This window comes from Protopterus annectens, chromosome 8.part0, assembly GCF_019279795.1.
Source record: "Protopterus annectens isolate FY-2018-M chromosome 8.part0, PAN1.0, whole genome shotgun sequence".
NCBI lineage: Eukaryota > Metazoa > Chordata > Ceratodontiformes > Protopteridae > Protopterus > Protopterus annectens.
The window spans coordinates 653,430,159-653,448,124 of NC_056741.1; positions in this window are offsets into that span (position 1 = coordinate 653,430,159).

The window sequence follows — 17,966 nt, forward strand, 5'->3', positions numbered from 1 at the left end:
GAACAAGGATAATTCACATCATCATAGACAATGACTTCATCAGAACAAGGATAATTCACATTTGGGGGCAGGGAGCGGGCTGCAGCAAGAGAACCTAAAGCTGCAGAAACCTATCAGTAACAGCAAGAGACTGACTGAGGAAGAATGTAGCTTAACCCTAAAGAATAAGGCGTATATAGACCTCTTCAAGCATGGAATTATCGCTTACATTTCCTCGATGAAAGTCGTGTCTGATGGTGTTTAGTGTTCGACAACTAATGGATTTTGCTGGTGTTATTGGTTTAAGCATGAAATGGGCTCTGGTAGCTTAATTCTTGATGTGTCAGGCTGCTCTATGAGCTCATACATAACAGAGATGTACAGTTCCACCATCTCTGGCCAAGAACATGTAGAGATTGGTATTAACAGGATTGGCACTGGCAACACCATGCCCAAGGCCAGATGAGGTAGTACTTCCTGATGGTGACTGGTGTCTGCTGGGTCTGTGTCCCTCATGGAACCACCCAGGACCACCTACACATGGCCTGTCATGTTGTAGTGTGGACAGCACTTTCCCATCAGTAGTGCTTTGGTGGGTACTGCCAGGCTGCAGGGGAGTGTGACTGTGCACCAGCCGTATGTGGGCTACTCAGCCTAATGTTGTTGCTAACCCTATGTCCACATGTCACCACACACACCTCACCACATGTTCAACTTTATACATTGCAGTTGGGACTGACGTAATGTTCACCTACCCCATCTATCCACTACATCAGCAAAAGCCAATAGACATAAAGGCATCTCCATTGCCATGGAGGGTGTCATGCATGCCAGACAGTGTAGCATCCATGACCCTGAGTATCCATCTGGTGTACCATCCACATTGTGCCTGTGCCACCATGATGGGCTGGAACATGGGTTGGGTGACACCTCTAACAGGTGTTGGATGGTCAGCAGTCCTCCTTTGAGCACCTCTGTCAATCTGCCACCATGCAATAATGGAACTTTCACTAATCTCTCTGTCTATGGCTGGTGTCTACAATCACAGATGCCATAGTCCTCACACTCTCCTATTCGATACCACCACTGTCTGACTACCCAATATACGAGGGGGGACACACTCCAACCAGCATGGTCACCTGTGAGGGGAAGACAACATGACTACATGAATACCTGCACTGTAATGTTTGCTGATATAAACACACACACACACACACACACACACACACACACACACACACACACACACACATGCACACCTGGCGCCTTTGCACTTTTACCAGCACACACACACACACACACACACACACACACACACACACACACACACACACACACACCATATGTTTGGAGCAGTCGGCTTCACTACAATTGACTTTGCATCCTACACCAGGCACTTCTTCACAAAATTTGGAGTTTGGAGCTAGTAGGAATGAAAATATGGAACAAGGCACATATTTGGGTGCTGTTCTTTCTTCTCCCACTGTAAGACTGATGACAGGACAAACAAGACAAAGTGAGATAACCATAAATAATTTTGGACATAGCTTGAATATGGTACCATAAATGTTCCTTTACTTAGCAACAGGCTCAGAAAAGAGTCTTACTTTAGACAATGTAGAAACAAATAACATTACTTTGAATGACCGCCTTAATGATTTAGATTGCTATTTACTTAAAATAAAAAAACTACAAATGGACAATCTTTATTTTGAGGAATGCCTGAAACAGAAGGTAGTCCCTAAAAAACTATGAATGCAGAGATATCCTACAGGGCTGGTCACAGGCTTGGATTTCCATAAAGAACTACTACAAATCTTTGATAAGATTGGGTTTGAATATATGCATATGGTCATAAGGTACAATAAAGACTTAATAGAAAATCTAAACAAAGAAGTCATGACTCTTGATAGACATATAGTAAAGGACCTGCATTTAACAACAATAAGTTTGACTATTGTCAAATTTTTTGTACTTTAGATGAGCAAATGCAAGTTATTAAAAACAGAAAAATAAAAAAAAATTGGCTAGATATGAAAAGGATTATAGAAATAACATGGCATGCCTACTGCCCAACTTCTCCAAGAATGGCAATGCAACAAGAGATCGGTAATGGCATTAGCTACCTTCTAACTTTAACAACTAACAGGAGATGAGCAATAATAATGCCGCCATTGGGAGCATCCTTAATATGATTTTTTTAGATGAGGAGGAATATCCTTCTTTGAGATGGACAGAGTGTATAAAGAACCAGCGAGGTACTAGCAATTAGCAGGGGAGACCACAAGCCAATCCTTACCAGTGGGGCAGAGGCTGTATGAACAGGGATGAGTAACAGGAATGTATGGAGGGGGAGACAATGGAGCACATGAACTTTGGAAGAGAGATTATTAATCCTGAAACCATTATTGTTCGAAGTGGGTTTCAACTTCCAACAATAAATATTGAACTAAATAGCTCAAAGGACTTCAAAGTTTATAATTTTTCACAATTTGAATATAAATGTAACTATGTGATTTACTGTCTAAAGGTTTGTACATTTGTACCTAACAAACCCTGCCAACTTGGTACATACTTTAATAGATCTTAAACAATATGCCAGAAGAAAACTAAACTTGAATATTATGTTTGAAAATGTGGAACAGATTTGGAGACCCACTTAAATTTCTAGCTTCATACAACTCCCCCTATCCATCCATTGCCCTAGCATATGTTCAAAAAGGTTTGTGAACTAGATTTGCATGAATTAAGTTATGTAAATAGGAGAAAAAAACTTGATGACAATTTAAGGGTGTGATGAAAGATTAGAACTTGAGTTTTTAGAGTGTATAATAAAGGCATTAAGAATCATGAAGCCGGGCGAACGTGGGAGGAGGTTGCTATAATGAATCTCGATTGACTATAATCATAAAATGCATACAATTCTAGACACACTGAAATCTATGTTAAAATGTCCCTGAATAAACTGAATGGTTCTTGCAGAAGAATTAGTGGTTTATTGCAAGATATGTTTATTTATAGGTTGATTACAATAGAAGAACTTATGGAAATTCCAACAATACCCATCATTTTGAGTTTGGATTTACGCTAAGTCAAAAAATACTATACATCGACCTCACCTGGGGTCAGCCCAGTAGATGCTAGGTCTGGGGTTCGGAATACTCACACCCTTAGAAAACTTCTTGGACAAGGAACTTAATAAATATATTAACAGAGAACCTTATATCTGTACAGACTCATGGGATTTCTTAAGGAAGATTGATGCATTGAAATACAGTAATCAGCTGGTATTTATAACAATAGATGTAGAGAATATATATAGCGTTATACCCGACGACCTCGGAATGGAGTGGTTTTGCGATTATTTTCAGTCAAAAAAGATCCCCCGGAATAAAATTAATATGTATGAGCAAATACTGGAATTAGTATTGAGAAATAACTTTATTATTATATTTAAGGGGAATATTGTCTACCAAAATGAAGAAGGGCGCTATGGTAGCTATGGAGCTCCCTGTTGTAGAGGCCTACTATGTGAATATCAAAAATGGTGTGAAGATGGTAGAAAAAGATTTTTAAGAACATCTCCATTCTTCACTTATTGTAATACATATATACATTACCTGGATGACATCTTTATTTTATGCAGCAGAAGACCCAAAGTTAACCCACAGCTTCTTTTGTGGGAATATATTAATGGTACAACAACTTTTTAAAATTCACTTGCACTACTGATGAAGATAAAATCCCGTATTTGGGCATTTTATTAAAAAAATGATTGTGTGAACGAAAGATTTCTAGCTGAAATTTTCTGTAAAAACACCTATTCTAACAGCTTTCTTCATTTTAACAGTTGTCATCCTATGGCACAAAAAAGAACTGTCCTAAAAAGGCAGTTTATTGCAGAAGTATGCAATGATGATGGTAACATTAACTGGGAAAATTTTATTAAGGAATCTTGACCTGTGTAAAGCGAATGTTCATTAAAAGAGGTTACCCTATGGAACTAATAGATAAAATAATTGATGTGGTTATGATAAAAAGGAAAATGGGCATTTTGTTCCCATTTTGAATGTAAAAACTAGACCAGGACAAGGAAATGTAAATATAGAAGAATTTTGGTGGAAATAGGAGAGACAAAATAAACCCGAAAAACCAACATCAATTTAAAAACTGTTAACTAAAACTGAACAAAAAAACCTTTTCCAGTCCGTTTTTAAAACTTTTTCTGGGATCAGTTGTTTAAAAAAATTTTAAGAAAAATGGAATTTGTTTTAAAAAATATAAAGTTTTTAGGTAAAACCCATCTTTTGGAAAGCACTTCTCAGAAAAAAGTTAAAAAAGGAATTGTTTAAATGTGGTGCAGAAGTTTTCCCTTAATTTGGAAATGTGATTAGAAAAATGTCAATAAAAAATCAAAAAGGATCTAAGCAGTATAAAGGGGGTTTTTGTTTTTGGGGAAAATTGCCCCTGCTTTTTTGGGAAAAAGGAATAAATTGAAGAACGGATGGCATCTAATTAAAGGGGTGGTGTGAATTTAAATTTTTTATAAAAGGTTTTGTTTTTTGTTTTTTTCCTAAAGTAAACCTTCAAATCCAAACCTTCACAATTTAAACTACAAATCTCAAAAAAAGCTCCAAACCACACATAAAACCCCAAATACCCACCTACAAACAAATAAACACACAAAAAAAAAACACACATCCCCCTCCCAATATTTAAGCATGAGCAAGCGTGCAAACTTTAATTTTAACCCAAGATCCCAAACAGAAAACCCCCCCCACAACACAAACCAAACACATTACCAAACTGACAAAAAACCCAACAGACCCAAACCAGCAAACCTACCAACCACAAACAACTCACATAACTCAAAATCCCACCCAAAACCCACAAAACACTCCCCTTAATTCCTTTTAACCAGACTTCAAAGCAACAAAACCAAAACCCCACAAATTTAAAACCATTGCAAATTTTAACCCTTTTTTGCCAAAACAACAAAAATTGTTTTAAGTACAAAAAACGAAATTTTAGATTTTACATTTTCAAGAAAACGAATTTAAAGCCTTTAAAACATAACAAAAGGACACGGGGAAAAAAACCGGAATCCAAAATACAAGATGTAGTTTGGGGAAAACCTTAATCTGGCCTATTTTTAAAAACTAGAACTTCTGATTAAATTTAAACCCAATTGCCAACTGAAGCAGTCCCCTTTACAAATTTCCACAATAGAGCCGATGAATGGCCTTTAACAATGGCAATCTTTCATTTAAGAAGGCGCTGCCTGGTCCAAACTTACAAAACTTAAAAGGCGGGTGTCTGAGAGCAGGCTCGAATATTTTTGCACAATAAAACACAGAAAACCCAAAAAAAAGGGAGAATATGTTCAACCCCCGAACAAATTCAAAGCAATAGTTCATATAAAATCCATTTTTTTTTGAAACTGTTAAATCTAACCATATTGGGGTTTTTCCCATTTCATGGTTTGCCAAACGGAAAACAAGGAAGATATATCAAAAAGGATAACATAGTTGTGGGGAACATTTTCCTTAGTCATTCCTGGCAGTCCCATGCAGCACAACCTTCAAACCAGACCAACATTTTTAGTTGATAATACTAAAAACATATATTTGTAATGATACTGCATTAAAGCAATTGAGGTTCAGTTCATAATTTCAAAGCCCAGTAATCACTGTCCCCAAAGTATATGTACACAAACATGGAAAAAATGGAGGGAAAATGTGAATGAAAATAACTATCACTTCCAAATCCCCCCCCCAAAAAAGACATAGTTAAAATTTTAAGGGATAACACTATAAGCTGTAACCTTTAAGCAGAGTAAAACAATGTAAGCCTAAATGGGTTTAACCTGTTTTCATGGTTAAATCCCATTAACAAAAATTTAACAACTCTCTGTAAGCATATTTAATGGGGGAGAGCTTACCTATGCAAACCCAAAAAACCCATTTAAGTTTAAAAGGCCTTAATCACTCTTAAAAGCCTGTTCAGAAAAAAATAAAAGCCTTGGGTTTGAACCCGGGACCCTTTCAATAGTCAAGTAAACCTAACCCACAACATCAAAAGAGGAGGTTCACCCAAACAAACCCTCCTAAGAAAATAAAATAACATGTGAAAAAATCAATCAGTAATGTTCTTAAACTAAAACAAAATATGGAATGGGTCTGTGCCCAGTTGAGGTTAAAGAATAGAGGGTTAATCCCCCAAAACACAAGGACCCCAACGTGTACCAAAACTGGTCCAGACTTAATTAATAATTAAATTATTAATATAAATATAAGAGTAAAAAACAAATAATGCCAAAAGCATTTAAAAATCAATTTTTAAGCAATCTAACATTCACAGGCCCTTAGGGGGGAAGCAAGTTACAGCTAAACCTTGCCCTGAAACCCCTTTAAAAAATCCAAACCTTTGGGAAATTTCCCAGCTTACCTTTTCAAAATGGCCAATAGGCAAAGGGGAATTCGCCCTATTAAACCCAACGGTACATCCAAACTGGTTGTAGTTCCCTTCAGGACCCGGCAAAGGGGGGAGGTGCATTGGGGACATGCTGGCCCAAGTAAGTCATGGCAGGATCCTTCAAAGACCAGACAGAACTGTGCAGGGCCAGCCGGGTTCCCAAAAAGATGGAACCTGGGACGTCCCCAGTCCTAAGGTGGCATCCCAAACGGGAGAGGTCAGGACCTTTTGGGCCAAGGGAAAGGGTCTTGGATCATGGTAAGGGTAGGAGACAAGGCCCATGTTGGGGGTCACCCACCCGTTTTTTAAATTTCCGCTCTTATTATGGGAAGGATGGTAAATTTCCTTTATGTCCCACAGCAGCAATGAGGGGCCCCCAAAACCAGGAGGCCCATCTGTCACCCGGAGGGACTAGGCATTAGTAAAACTCTTGCATGTCTGCATAGGAAATAAACAAAAGATTATAAAAATTCCTAAAAACCTTTTTGAAGGGAAGTACCTACACCGGAATATGGCAGGAAGATTCATAAGTTTGTTGAAAAAAAAGCATAAAGCCTGACTAAAGGTCTAACTGTGGATGATGTTTAAAACCGGATCATTGGTAATGTAGAGCAACACTTTAAAAGTATTTTATTAAGCCGTTACCCAAGGCCTAAAAAAATGTTAGGAATGCTGTTTTTGACTTTAACCCAGATCATTTAGTCAACTAAAACACATAACAAAAATGAAAAGCCAAAAAAACCCGAAAAGCACAAAAATAATGGAACTGGTTTTTTAGCAAAAAAGATGGTTAACCTATGGGATATTTGAAAGAATCATAACAAATTAAGAATTCCAGAAGCAGAAAGGGTACTGTTGTTCCCCTTCCCCTAAATAGTGGGGTGATAATGTTAAAAAACAGGAAATCAATGATTGTAAATTTGGAACAAAACTGGGACATGCAACCCCCCCAAATTTTTAAGAAAAGATGTCCCCTTTAAATTTGGTCAATTAAAGTTAATAACAATGAATTTTTGAAATCAATGGGAATTAATTGGACTTTCAAATTCAAGGTTTAACAAACACCCCACACCAATACAAACTTCCCAAAAAAAAAATATACCCTACTTACGTTTACTTTTTATTTTATATTACTATGAGTTCCAAAATAAGGAACCACACCACCCACACCACAAAAAACCAAAACCAAAATTTTTCAAATAGAAAAAACCACAGGAAATTATAAACAAAACAATAAATATACCAAATCAAAGCCCCACACAACTTATGGAAAATTTTTTTTTACAACAACCATGGTGTCCTATGGAAAGGGGCCCTAAAATCATACCCCCCAACTTAAATAAATCCGAATGTCCCGATTGGGGATTTGGCCCCGTCCCCGTCCCCCAAATATGGGGGAAACCCAATTTTTGGCCAAACAAAAAAACTGATTTAACATTTAAAAAAACCCGTCATAGAAAATAAAACTTATGGAGTAATAACCAATTGCCCCATTTACACCCCAATTTTAACTGGACCAGAGTTGACAGTAAAGAGTGAATGATTCATAAATTTAATTTAAATCTGGTACTTTTGGAACAGTAGGTAGGAAACGTCCCCAGGTCGATAAAACATGGCCAGAAAAAAATTACCCTTAGGTTTTTTACTCTGGTGTACAAAATTTATTTTCATTTTTTTGAATAATAAATCACTGTCAGTCCCCCATGGCTAAAAATAACAGGAAATTGATAAAGGGGAAGCATAAAAGGGTTGAAAAGCAAAATTTAATAATTTCCCGGTTCACCCATTGGCAAAACATCATCATATACAATGACTTCATCAGAACAAGGATAATTCACATTTGGGAGCAGGGAGCAGGCTGGAGCAAGAGAACCTAAAGCTGTAGAAACCTATCAGTAACAGCAAAAGACTGACTGAGGAAGAAGGTAGCTTAGCCTAAAGATAAGGTATAAACAGACCTCTTCAAGCATGTGAATTATCCTTGTTCTGATGAAATCACATCTATGATGAAAGTAACAACTAATGGTTTTGCTGATGTTATTCAAATAAAGTGGAGTTTCACTGATAACAATAAATACATTACAACTCTATACACCATACATAGCAGAATGTACAGTTCACCATCTCTGGCCAAGAACATGGGAATTGGTATTAACAGGAGTGGCACTGGCAACACCATGCCCAAGGCCAGATGAGGTAGTACTTCCTGATGGTGACTGGTGTCTGCTGGGTCTGTGTCCCTCATGGAACCACCTAGGACCATGTATACATGGCCTGTCATGTTGTAGTGTGGACAGCACCTTCCCATCAGTAGTGCTGGTGGTACTGCCAGTACGGGAGTGTGACTGTGCATGGCCATGTGGGCTCTCAGCTAATGTTGTTGCTAACCTATGTCCACATGTCCTACACACTACTCCCACCACACGTTCAAGCACAGACATTGCACGGTTAAGGACTGACAATGTTTCACCCTACCATCTATCCACTACATCAGCAAAATGACATAAGGCATCTCCATTGCCATGGAGGGTGTCATGCATGCCAGACAGTGTGGCATCCATGGCCCTGAGTATCCATCTGGTGTACCATTCACATTGTGCCTGTGCCACCATGATAGACTGGAACATGGGTTGGGGGACACCTCTAACAGGTGCTGGATGGCCAGCAGTCCTCCTTTGAGCACCTCTGTCAATCTGCCTGTGTGGGGCTTTCACCAGCTCTCTGTCTATGGCTGGTGTCTACAATCACAGATGCCATAGTCCCCACACTCCCCTGTTCGATACCACCACTGTCTGACTACCCAATATATGAGGAGGACACACTCCAACCACCATGGTCACCTGTGAGGGGAAGACAACATGACTACATGAATACCTGCACTGTATTGTTTGCTGATACACACACACACACACACACACACACACACACACACACACACCATATGTTTGGAGCAGTTGGCTTCACTACAATTGACTTTGCATCCTACACCAGGCACCTCTACACAAAATTTGGAGTTTGGAGCAAGTAGGAATGAAAATATGGAACAAGGCACATATTTGGGTGCTGTTCTTTCTTCTCCCACTGTAAGACTGATGACAGGACAAACAAGACAAAGTGAGGTAACCATAAGTAATTTTGGACATAGCTTGAATATGGCTACTGTAAATGTTCCTTTACTTAGCGACAGGCTCAGAAAAGAGTCTTACTTTAGACAATGTAGAAAAAAATAACACTACTTTGAATGACTGCCTTAATGATTTAGATCGCTATTTACTTAAAATAAAAAAACTACAAATGGACGATCTTTATTTTGAGGAATGCCTGAAACAGAAGGTAGTCCCTAAAGGACTATAAATGTGGAGATATCCTACAGGGCTGGTCACAGGCTTGGGTTTCCATAAAGAACTACTACAACTCTTTGATAAGATTGTGTTTGAATATATGCATATGGTCATAAGGTACAATAAAGACTTAATAGAAAATCTAAACAAAGAAGTCATGACTCTTGATAGACATATAGTAAAGGACCTGCATTTAACAACAATAAGTTTAACTATTGTCAAATTTTTTGTACTTTAGATGAGCAAATGCAAGTTATTAAAAACAGAAAAATAAAAAAAAATTGGCTAGATATGAAAAGGATTATAGAAATAACATGGCATACCCCTGCCCCAACTTCTCAAGAATGGCAATACAACAGATCGAGTAATGGCATTAATACCAACTTTAACAACTAACAGGAGATAGACAATAATGCCGATGGAGCATCATAATATGATTTTTAGATGAGGAGGAATATCCTTCTTTGAGATGGACAGAGTGTATAAAGAACCAGCGAGGTACTAGCAATTAGCAGGGGAGACCACAAGCCAATCCTTACCAGTGGGGCAGAGGCTGTATGAACAGGGATGAGTAACAGGAATGTATGGAGGGGGAGACAATGGAGAACATGAACTTTGGAAGAGAGATTATTAATCCTGAAACTGTTATTGTTCGAAGTGGGTTTCAACTTCCAACAATAAATATTGAACTAAATAGCTCAAAGGACTTCAAAGTTTATAATTTCTCTGATTTGAATATAAATGTAACTATATGTGATTTACTGTCTAAAGGTTTTACATTTGTACCTAACAAACCTGCCAACTTGGTACATACTTTAATAGATCTTAAACAATATGTGAGAAAACTAAACTTGAATATAATGTTTGAAAATGTGGAACAGATTTGAGACCCACTTAGAATTTCTAGCACATACAACTCCCCTATCCATCCATTGCTGGCTATGTTCAAAAAGGTTTGTGAACTAGATTTGCATGAATTAAGTTATGTAAATAGAAGAAAAAAACTTGATGACAATTTAAATTGTGATGAAAGATTCGAACTTGAGTTTTTGATGTATAATAAAGGCGTAAGAATCATGAAGCCGGGCAATGGGGGAGGGGTTGCTATAATGAATACGATTGACTATAATCATAAAATGCATGCAATTCTAGACACTGAAATCTATGTTAAAAGTTCCCTGAATAAACTGAATGGTTCTTGCAGAAGAATTAGAAGTTTCTTGCAAGATATGTTTATTTATAGGTTGATTACAATAGAAGAACTTATGGAATTTCCAACAATACCCATCATTTTCGGGTTGCCTAAGAATCAAAAATACTTGCATCGACCTCCACTGAGGTCTATTGTAGATGCAAGGGGTTCAATTACTTACCCCTTAGAAAACTTCTTGGACAAGGAACTTAATAAATATATTAACAGAGAACCTTATATCTGTACAGACTCATAGGATTTCTTAAGGAAGATTGATGCATTGAAATACAGTAATCAGCTGGTATTCATAACAATAGATGTAGTGAATATATATAGCGTTATACCCGACAACCTCGGAATAGAGTGGTTTTGCGATTATTTTCAGTCAAAAAAGATCCCCCAGAATAAAATTAATATGTATGAGCAAATACTGGAATTAGTATTGAGAAATAACTTTATTATATTTAAGGGGGAATATTGTCTGCAAAATGAAGGGGTAGCTATGGGCTCCTGTTGTAGAGGCCTATATGTGAATATAAAAATGGTCGAATGGTAGAAAAGATTTTTAAGAACATCCCATTCTTCACTTATTGTAATACATATATACATTACCTGGATGACATCTTTATTTTATGGAACGGGCCAAAGTTAACAACTTCTTTTGTGGAATATATTAATGGTACAACAACTTTTTAAAATTCACTTGCACTACTGATGAAGATAAAATCCCATATTTGGGCATTTTATTAAAAAATGATTGTGTGAATGAAAGATTTCTAGCTGAAATTTTCCGTAAGAAGACCTATTCTAACAGCTTTCTTCATTTTAACAGTTGTCATTCTATGGCACAAAAAAAGAACTGTCCTAAAAAGGCAATTTGTGCAAGTAGCAATGATGGTAAGATTATGGGAAAATTTTATTAAGGAATGTGACCTGTTAAAAGGAATGTTCATTAAAAGAGGTTACCCTATGGAACTAATAGATACAATAATTGATGTGGTTATGATAAAAAGGAAAATGGGCATTTTGTTCCCATTATGAATGTAAAAACTAGACCAGGACAAGGAAATGTAAATACAGAAGAATTTGGTGGAAATAGGAAGACAAAATAACACAGAACGAACCACACATCTAAGTGTAGAGCGGCAAACTGTTACTACTAACACTGAACAAAAAATGACACCTTACCAGTCCAGTTTTTTAACAACTTTTTCTAGGGATGCAGTTGTAATTAAAAATATTTTAATGAAAAACTGGAATTTGTTAAGTAATAAAAACATATAACAGAATTGTTAGGTGAGAAACCTATCTGTATATAGAGGAAGGGAGCTACAATAAAAAATCTACTAGAACAAAAGTAAATAACAAGAGGGAAGGGTGAATGTTTAAATGTGGTGCATGTAAGTTTTGCCCTTACATTCTGGAGACTAGTAGATTAGAAATAAATGGGGTCCGAATAAATATCAAGGAGAGATCTAATTGCAGTAGTGAAAGGGTGGTTTATTGTGCTATATGTGAAAATTGCCCATGCTTTTACATGGGCAAAACGGAATGGAAATTGAAGAACAGGATAGGCGAACATCTAAGTAATATAAGGGATGGATGTGAATTTAAGTGTTCCCCTTTATAATCGTGAAATACTGAAATCTCAAATTTCAGTATTTTGCATCCATAAAGGTGAAACCTTCAAATACCAAACCTTCACAATCCTGAAACTACAAATCTCAAACAAACAGCATCCACCACACCACACATAAACCACAATACCCACACTACAAAACAAATAAACACACAAAAACAAAAAAACACACATCCACATACCTACACTACACATAAGCAGTGGAGCAAGCCCTGATGCACCCCCCACACCCCCACTTATATATACTAACTCCAAGATCACACAAACAGTAAAACACACACACACACACACACACACACACACACACACACATTACACATCACACATAGACAAACACCAACAGATCCAACAATTACACAGTCATACGTTAACCTTCCTACCCTAACCCACACATACAATCTCACATACACTCAAACTCCCACCCAAAACCCTTACAAAACACTCACTTACCTTACATTCCATGTATATCCATGTACTATCACAAGCAACATCCAAACCAAAGAGCGCACGTCACATAATGTAAAACCATAACTGCAAATTCCAACTTGCGCTTATGCACATTCAACATTTTAAAAAGTTGCCTTTACAGTCACAAAATACTGAAATTTGAGATTTCAGCATTTCGCGATTATGAAGGGGAACTGAATTTAATGCCTTAGCTAAACATAATTCCAGAAATCCTGGACACGGGTTAAAATTTATAGTCCTGGAATCCTTAAAAATATCTGAAAGAGTGTAGTGGGCAGAGCATTTGCCTTAGGAGCTGACTTGGCCATATTTTTTGGAAAAACTAGAACTTACATGGCAGTTACATTTAAATGCCCCAAATTGGCCAGGACTGAATGACAGTCCCCCAGATTTACAAATCTTCCATGCAGGACTAGCTTAGTCCTGCACTGAAGTGGCCTTTTAAGAGCAGGATGGCAATGCGCCATGCATATTAATGAAGGCACGCTGCCTGAGCTCCTAATCTTACACAGAGCATGTGACAGTGCAGCGGGCGTGTCTGAGAGCAGAGCTCTCAGAATATATATGCCCCCACAATGAAGAACAGCAGAAAACCCAAAAGTATGAGTGAGACCGCTCATAAGTGTCTGCATACCCCCAGCAACACCCCCACGTGTACAACAGCAATAGTAAATACACAGTATAAATATACCATTTATTTTTTGTGAAACTGATTAAATCTAACCATAGGTGCGTAGGTTTGCCCATCGCTTAGCTATGGTTAATGCACCTTAAATGGCTGAAGAGGATAACAAGGAAGATATACGCAAATTAAGCAGTATAGCAGTAGTGTAGTGGGCAGAGCATTTGCCTTAGGAGCTGGCATTCCTGGTTCGAGTCCCACTGCAGCACATATGATTTTCCATGTCAAATCACATTATGACCAACATTTTTAGTTGTATAACCTACTAAATAACATATATTTGTGAAATGGAGTACTGCATTAAATGCAGATGTGAGGTGTCAGTGTCATAATGTTGCAAAGTCCACAGATAATCACATGTGCCCCATACAGTATATGTACACTGGAATCATGGATACAAATGGATGGTAAAATGTGTAATGAATGATAACTCCATACAGCTTCCAAATCCCCCACCTTCCCAAGAACTATTAGACCATACTGTCTAAATTAGTGTAGTGGTAAGTGGGAGTAAGCACTAGTAAGCAAGTGTAAGCACTATTAAGCAGTAGTAAGTGGAAGTAAGCATATGTAAGCACTAGTAAGTGGGTTTAAGCCTGTTTGCATGGTGATAAGCAATGTGCACACAGGTTAAGCACTATTGAATCTAACTCTCTGTAAGCATATTTAACTGGAGGTTACCATTGTTTACCATCATGCAAACCCACGCAAACTCATTTAAAAGTGCTTAAAAGTGCCTTAATCACTCTGTATCCAACAGCCGCTGTTCTGCCCAGCAACAAAATGAACAGCCTTGTAGGTCTTGAACCCAAGACTCTTTACACTATAGTCACAGTAGTTAACCTCCAAGCCATCACAACAGTGCAAAAGAGTGAGGTATCACCACACAAACCCTCACTATAGTAAAATCAAACTGAACATGTGAAAGGAATCAGTATACAGTCATATGTTCTATAACCTACTAGATAACATAAATATGTGAACTGGAGTACTAAAGTAAGCCCAGCTGTGAGGTGTAAATGTAATAGAGTGTTGAAGTCCCCTACTAAACACAAGGACCCCATACAGTGTACGTACACATGAAACATGGATACCAGACATATATATATATATATATATATATATATATATATATATATATATATATATATATAAGATGTAATGAATACTAAATCAATGCCAAAAAGCAAATATAATACAAAGTCAATTTTAAGCAATGCTAAGCATTGCACAGGCCAGCTTAGGAGGTGTAAGCAATGTGTAGGTCAGCTAACTCAATGTGCCCAATGATATACCCCTTCAAACAATGCCAACCTTAGGTAAGCAGGTTTGCCCATAGCTTAGCTTTTTCAAAACTGGCCAATCATGGCAAATTGCGGGAATTCAGCCCTACTTAAACTCAACAGGCGAGAAAACATCTCATAACAGGTTGAAGCTTCCCCTTGCAGGCACCATGGCAAAAAGGGGAGAGGGAGTGCACTTCCAGGCACAGTGCTAGGGTATCCAGGAGTCCAGAGTCATGGCAGGACTCCTTGCCAAAGACCATGAGCAGAGACTGCTACAGGGCCAGTACCAGGGTTCCCAATATAAGATGGAATCCTGGGGCCGTCTCGCTCATGTTCTCAACAGTGCCACTGGCATACTCCAAACTGGTGAGCAGGTCAGGCATCACTATGCTGACCTGAAGCGGCAAAAGATGGATCTTTTGGATCAGTGGATCCAAGAGGCTAGGATGACAAGAGAGGTCCCAGCTGTGTGTAGGTATCACTCCACTACCTGTTTAATAATTGCCAGCTCATGCATATTATGGATAGGTATGGCTAAATATTCCTCTTATGTCCTTCACAGCAGCAAGTGAGTGGGCCACAAACCAGGAGGCCCATGGCTGTCACCTGGAGAGGTTACATGAGGCAGGTTAGTAATACTCTTGCATGTACTGTCATAGGAAATAAATCTAAAAGTATTAGTAAATTAATTGCCAGTATAAAACCTGTATTGTTTAAGGCAAGTACTGCATACACCAGAGAATATGGCAGGAAGAGTCCCATATAGTTTGTATGTAAATAAAAGCATAATAGCCTGACAATAAAGGTCTAACTGCTGGACTGCATGTGTAAACTCTGGTATCATATGGTAATGTAAATTTGCAATCACTTAATAGTACTGTTGTATTAAGCACTGTTACCCACAGTGTGCAACATAAATAGAATGTGTAGGAATGTCTGTATATGACTGATGTAATCCTCAGAGGTCACTTAGTACAACTAAGAGACACATAGAGAGACAACAGTGAAAAGCCATAGACCACAGTCTGAATAGCACACATAACTGAGATGTGAACTGTTGTTTTTGTAGCACATGCAGCCATGGTTCGAATCCTGGGAGTGGTAGTATTTGGCATACAGAATCATATACCACAACTGTACAGATATGTCCAGAATGTCGAGTAAATTGGCCTATATCTGCTGTCTGTTACCCTGTCCTCCTGGGAAATCAGTGGGATGATCCCAGATGTATAATCAGCAAACAGGAAATACAACTGATTGTCACACATGTATGAGAGCAAAGCTGGCACACTAGCATCTCCCCAAAATCTTATGAGAGTAATAAGCTATGTATGTCTCATTTACAGCCCCATTTTGTCAAGCTGTGACCAGACTGTGTACAGTAACAGAGTGAGATGTATGTGCATAATAGCAATGTGGAATGTGGAATGTGGTACTTTGTGTGGCAACATTCAGATAGTGATAACAAACATTGCTCCCACAGGTCTGTCAGATACGAACACTGTGCACAGAAATAAAATAATGATACCCTGTACTGGTACTGTTTCCTTTGGTATTGTATGGCATTCTGACTGATGCAGTTGCTCTGAATAATAAAGTATTACTTATCACTGTCACCCACACTGTGCTATATAATATAACTATCTAGGTAATCCTGTATAAGAGTGTTGTAATACTAGGTGAGAATGTAAAACCACAGGAGAATTATAAGACAGAAAGCAGATAGGAGATATACAGCAATATCTATATAGCACACACAACTGTGATGGGCAATGTTTTAGTTTTAGCAGACACAGCCACGGTGTGAATCCTGGGAGTGGAAGTAGGCTGCATACAGAATCATACCCCACAACTGTACAGATAAGTCCAGAATGTCCAGTATATGGGGCCATATCTGCAGCCTGTCACCCTGTCCCCCTGGAAATCAGTGGGATGATCCCAGATGTTTTGGCAGCAAACAGGAAATACAACTGATTGTCACACATCTATGAGAACAAACCTGTCACACTAGTGACTCCCCAAAATCTTATGAGAGTAATAAGCCACGTATGCCCCATTTACACCTCCATATTGTCAATCTGTGACCAGAGTGTGTACAGTAACAGAGTGAGATGTATGTGCATAACACTAATGTGAAATCTGATACTTTGTGTGGCAACAGTCAGGTAGTGCTAACAGTGCTCCTACAGGTACGTCGGATACAAACACTGTGCCGAGAAATAAAAGCTTGTTACCCTGTACTGGTACTGTTTACTCTGGTATTGTACAGAATTGTGATTGTTGCAGTTGTTCTGAATAATAAGGTATCACTGATCACTGTCATCCACACTGTGCTACATAATATAACTGTGTAGGAAATCCTGTCTAAGAGTGTTGTAAGTCACTAAAGGTTGAAGAGCGCAATAGTCTACATATATCCTGGTTCACCTGCATGTGGTCAAGACATGGCCAGAGTCTGTGCAAAAATAGATGGACAAGTATATGCATAACATCAATCTGGAATCTGGGAGTATGTGTAGAAACAGTTAGTATTAAACAATTCCTCCACAGGTATACCAGGTAAGAGGTGTATACTGCAGGTAAAACCAGTTCATGTCTAAAGATGATGACAGCCATATCACTGTCCAGACTAAGGCAGTAGGGTAGTGTAGTAATACTTGTAAGGTACAGATAACAGCACTGACTAGGAAAGTAATGCGAACTACAGGAATATGCCAGCTGTTAATTGACATCTTTCTCTACCCCCCAACATATCTCCAACAATGCACTAAATACCCACTTCAACTGGTATGTGATGACTCCACTGTTATGTTGGGATATAGTCCTATTGGCTGATAATTATTTAAATCTGTTTCTATGCATGTGCTATGCTGAAATACTCTGACATTGGTGGCATGGTGCTATC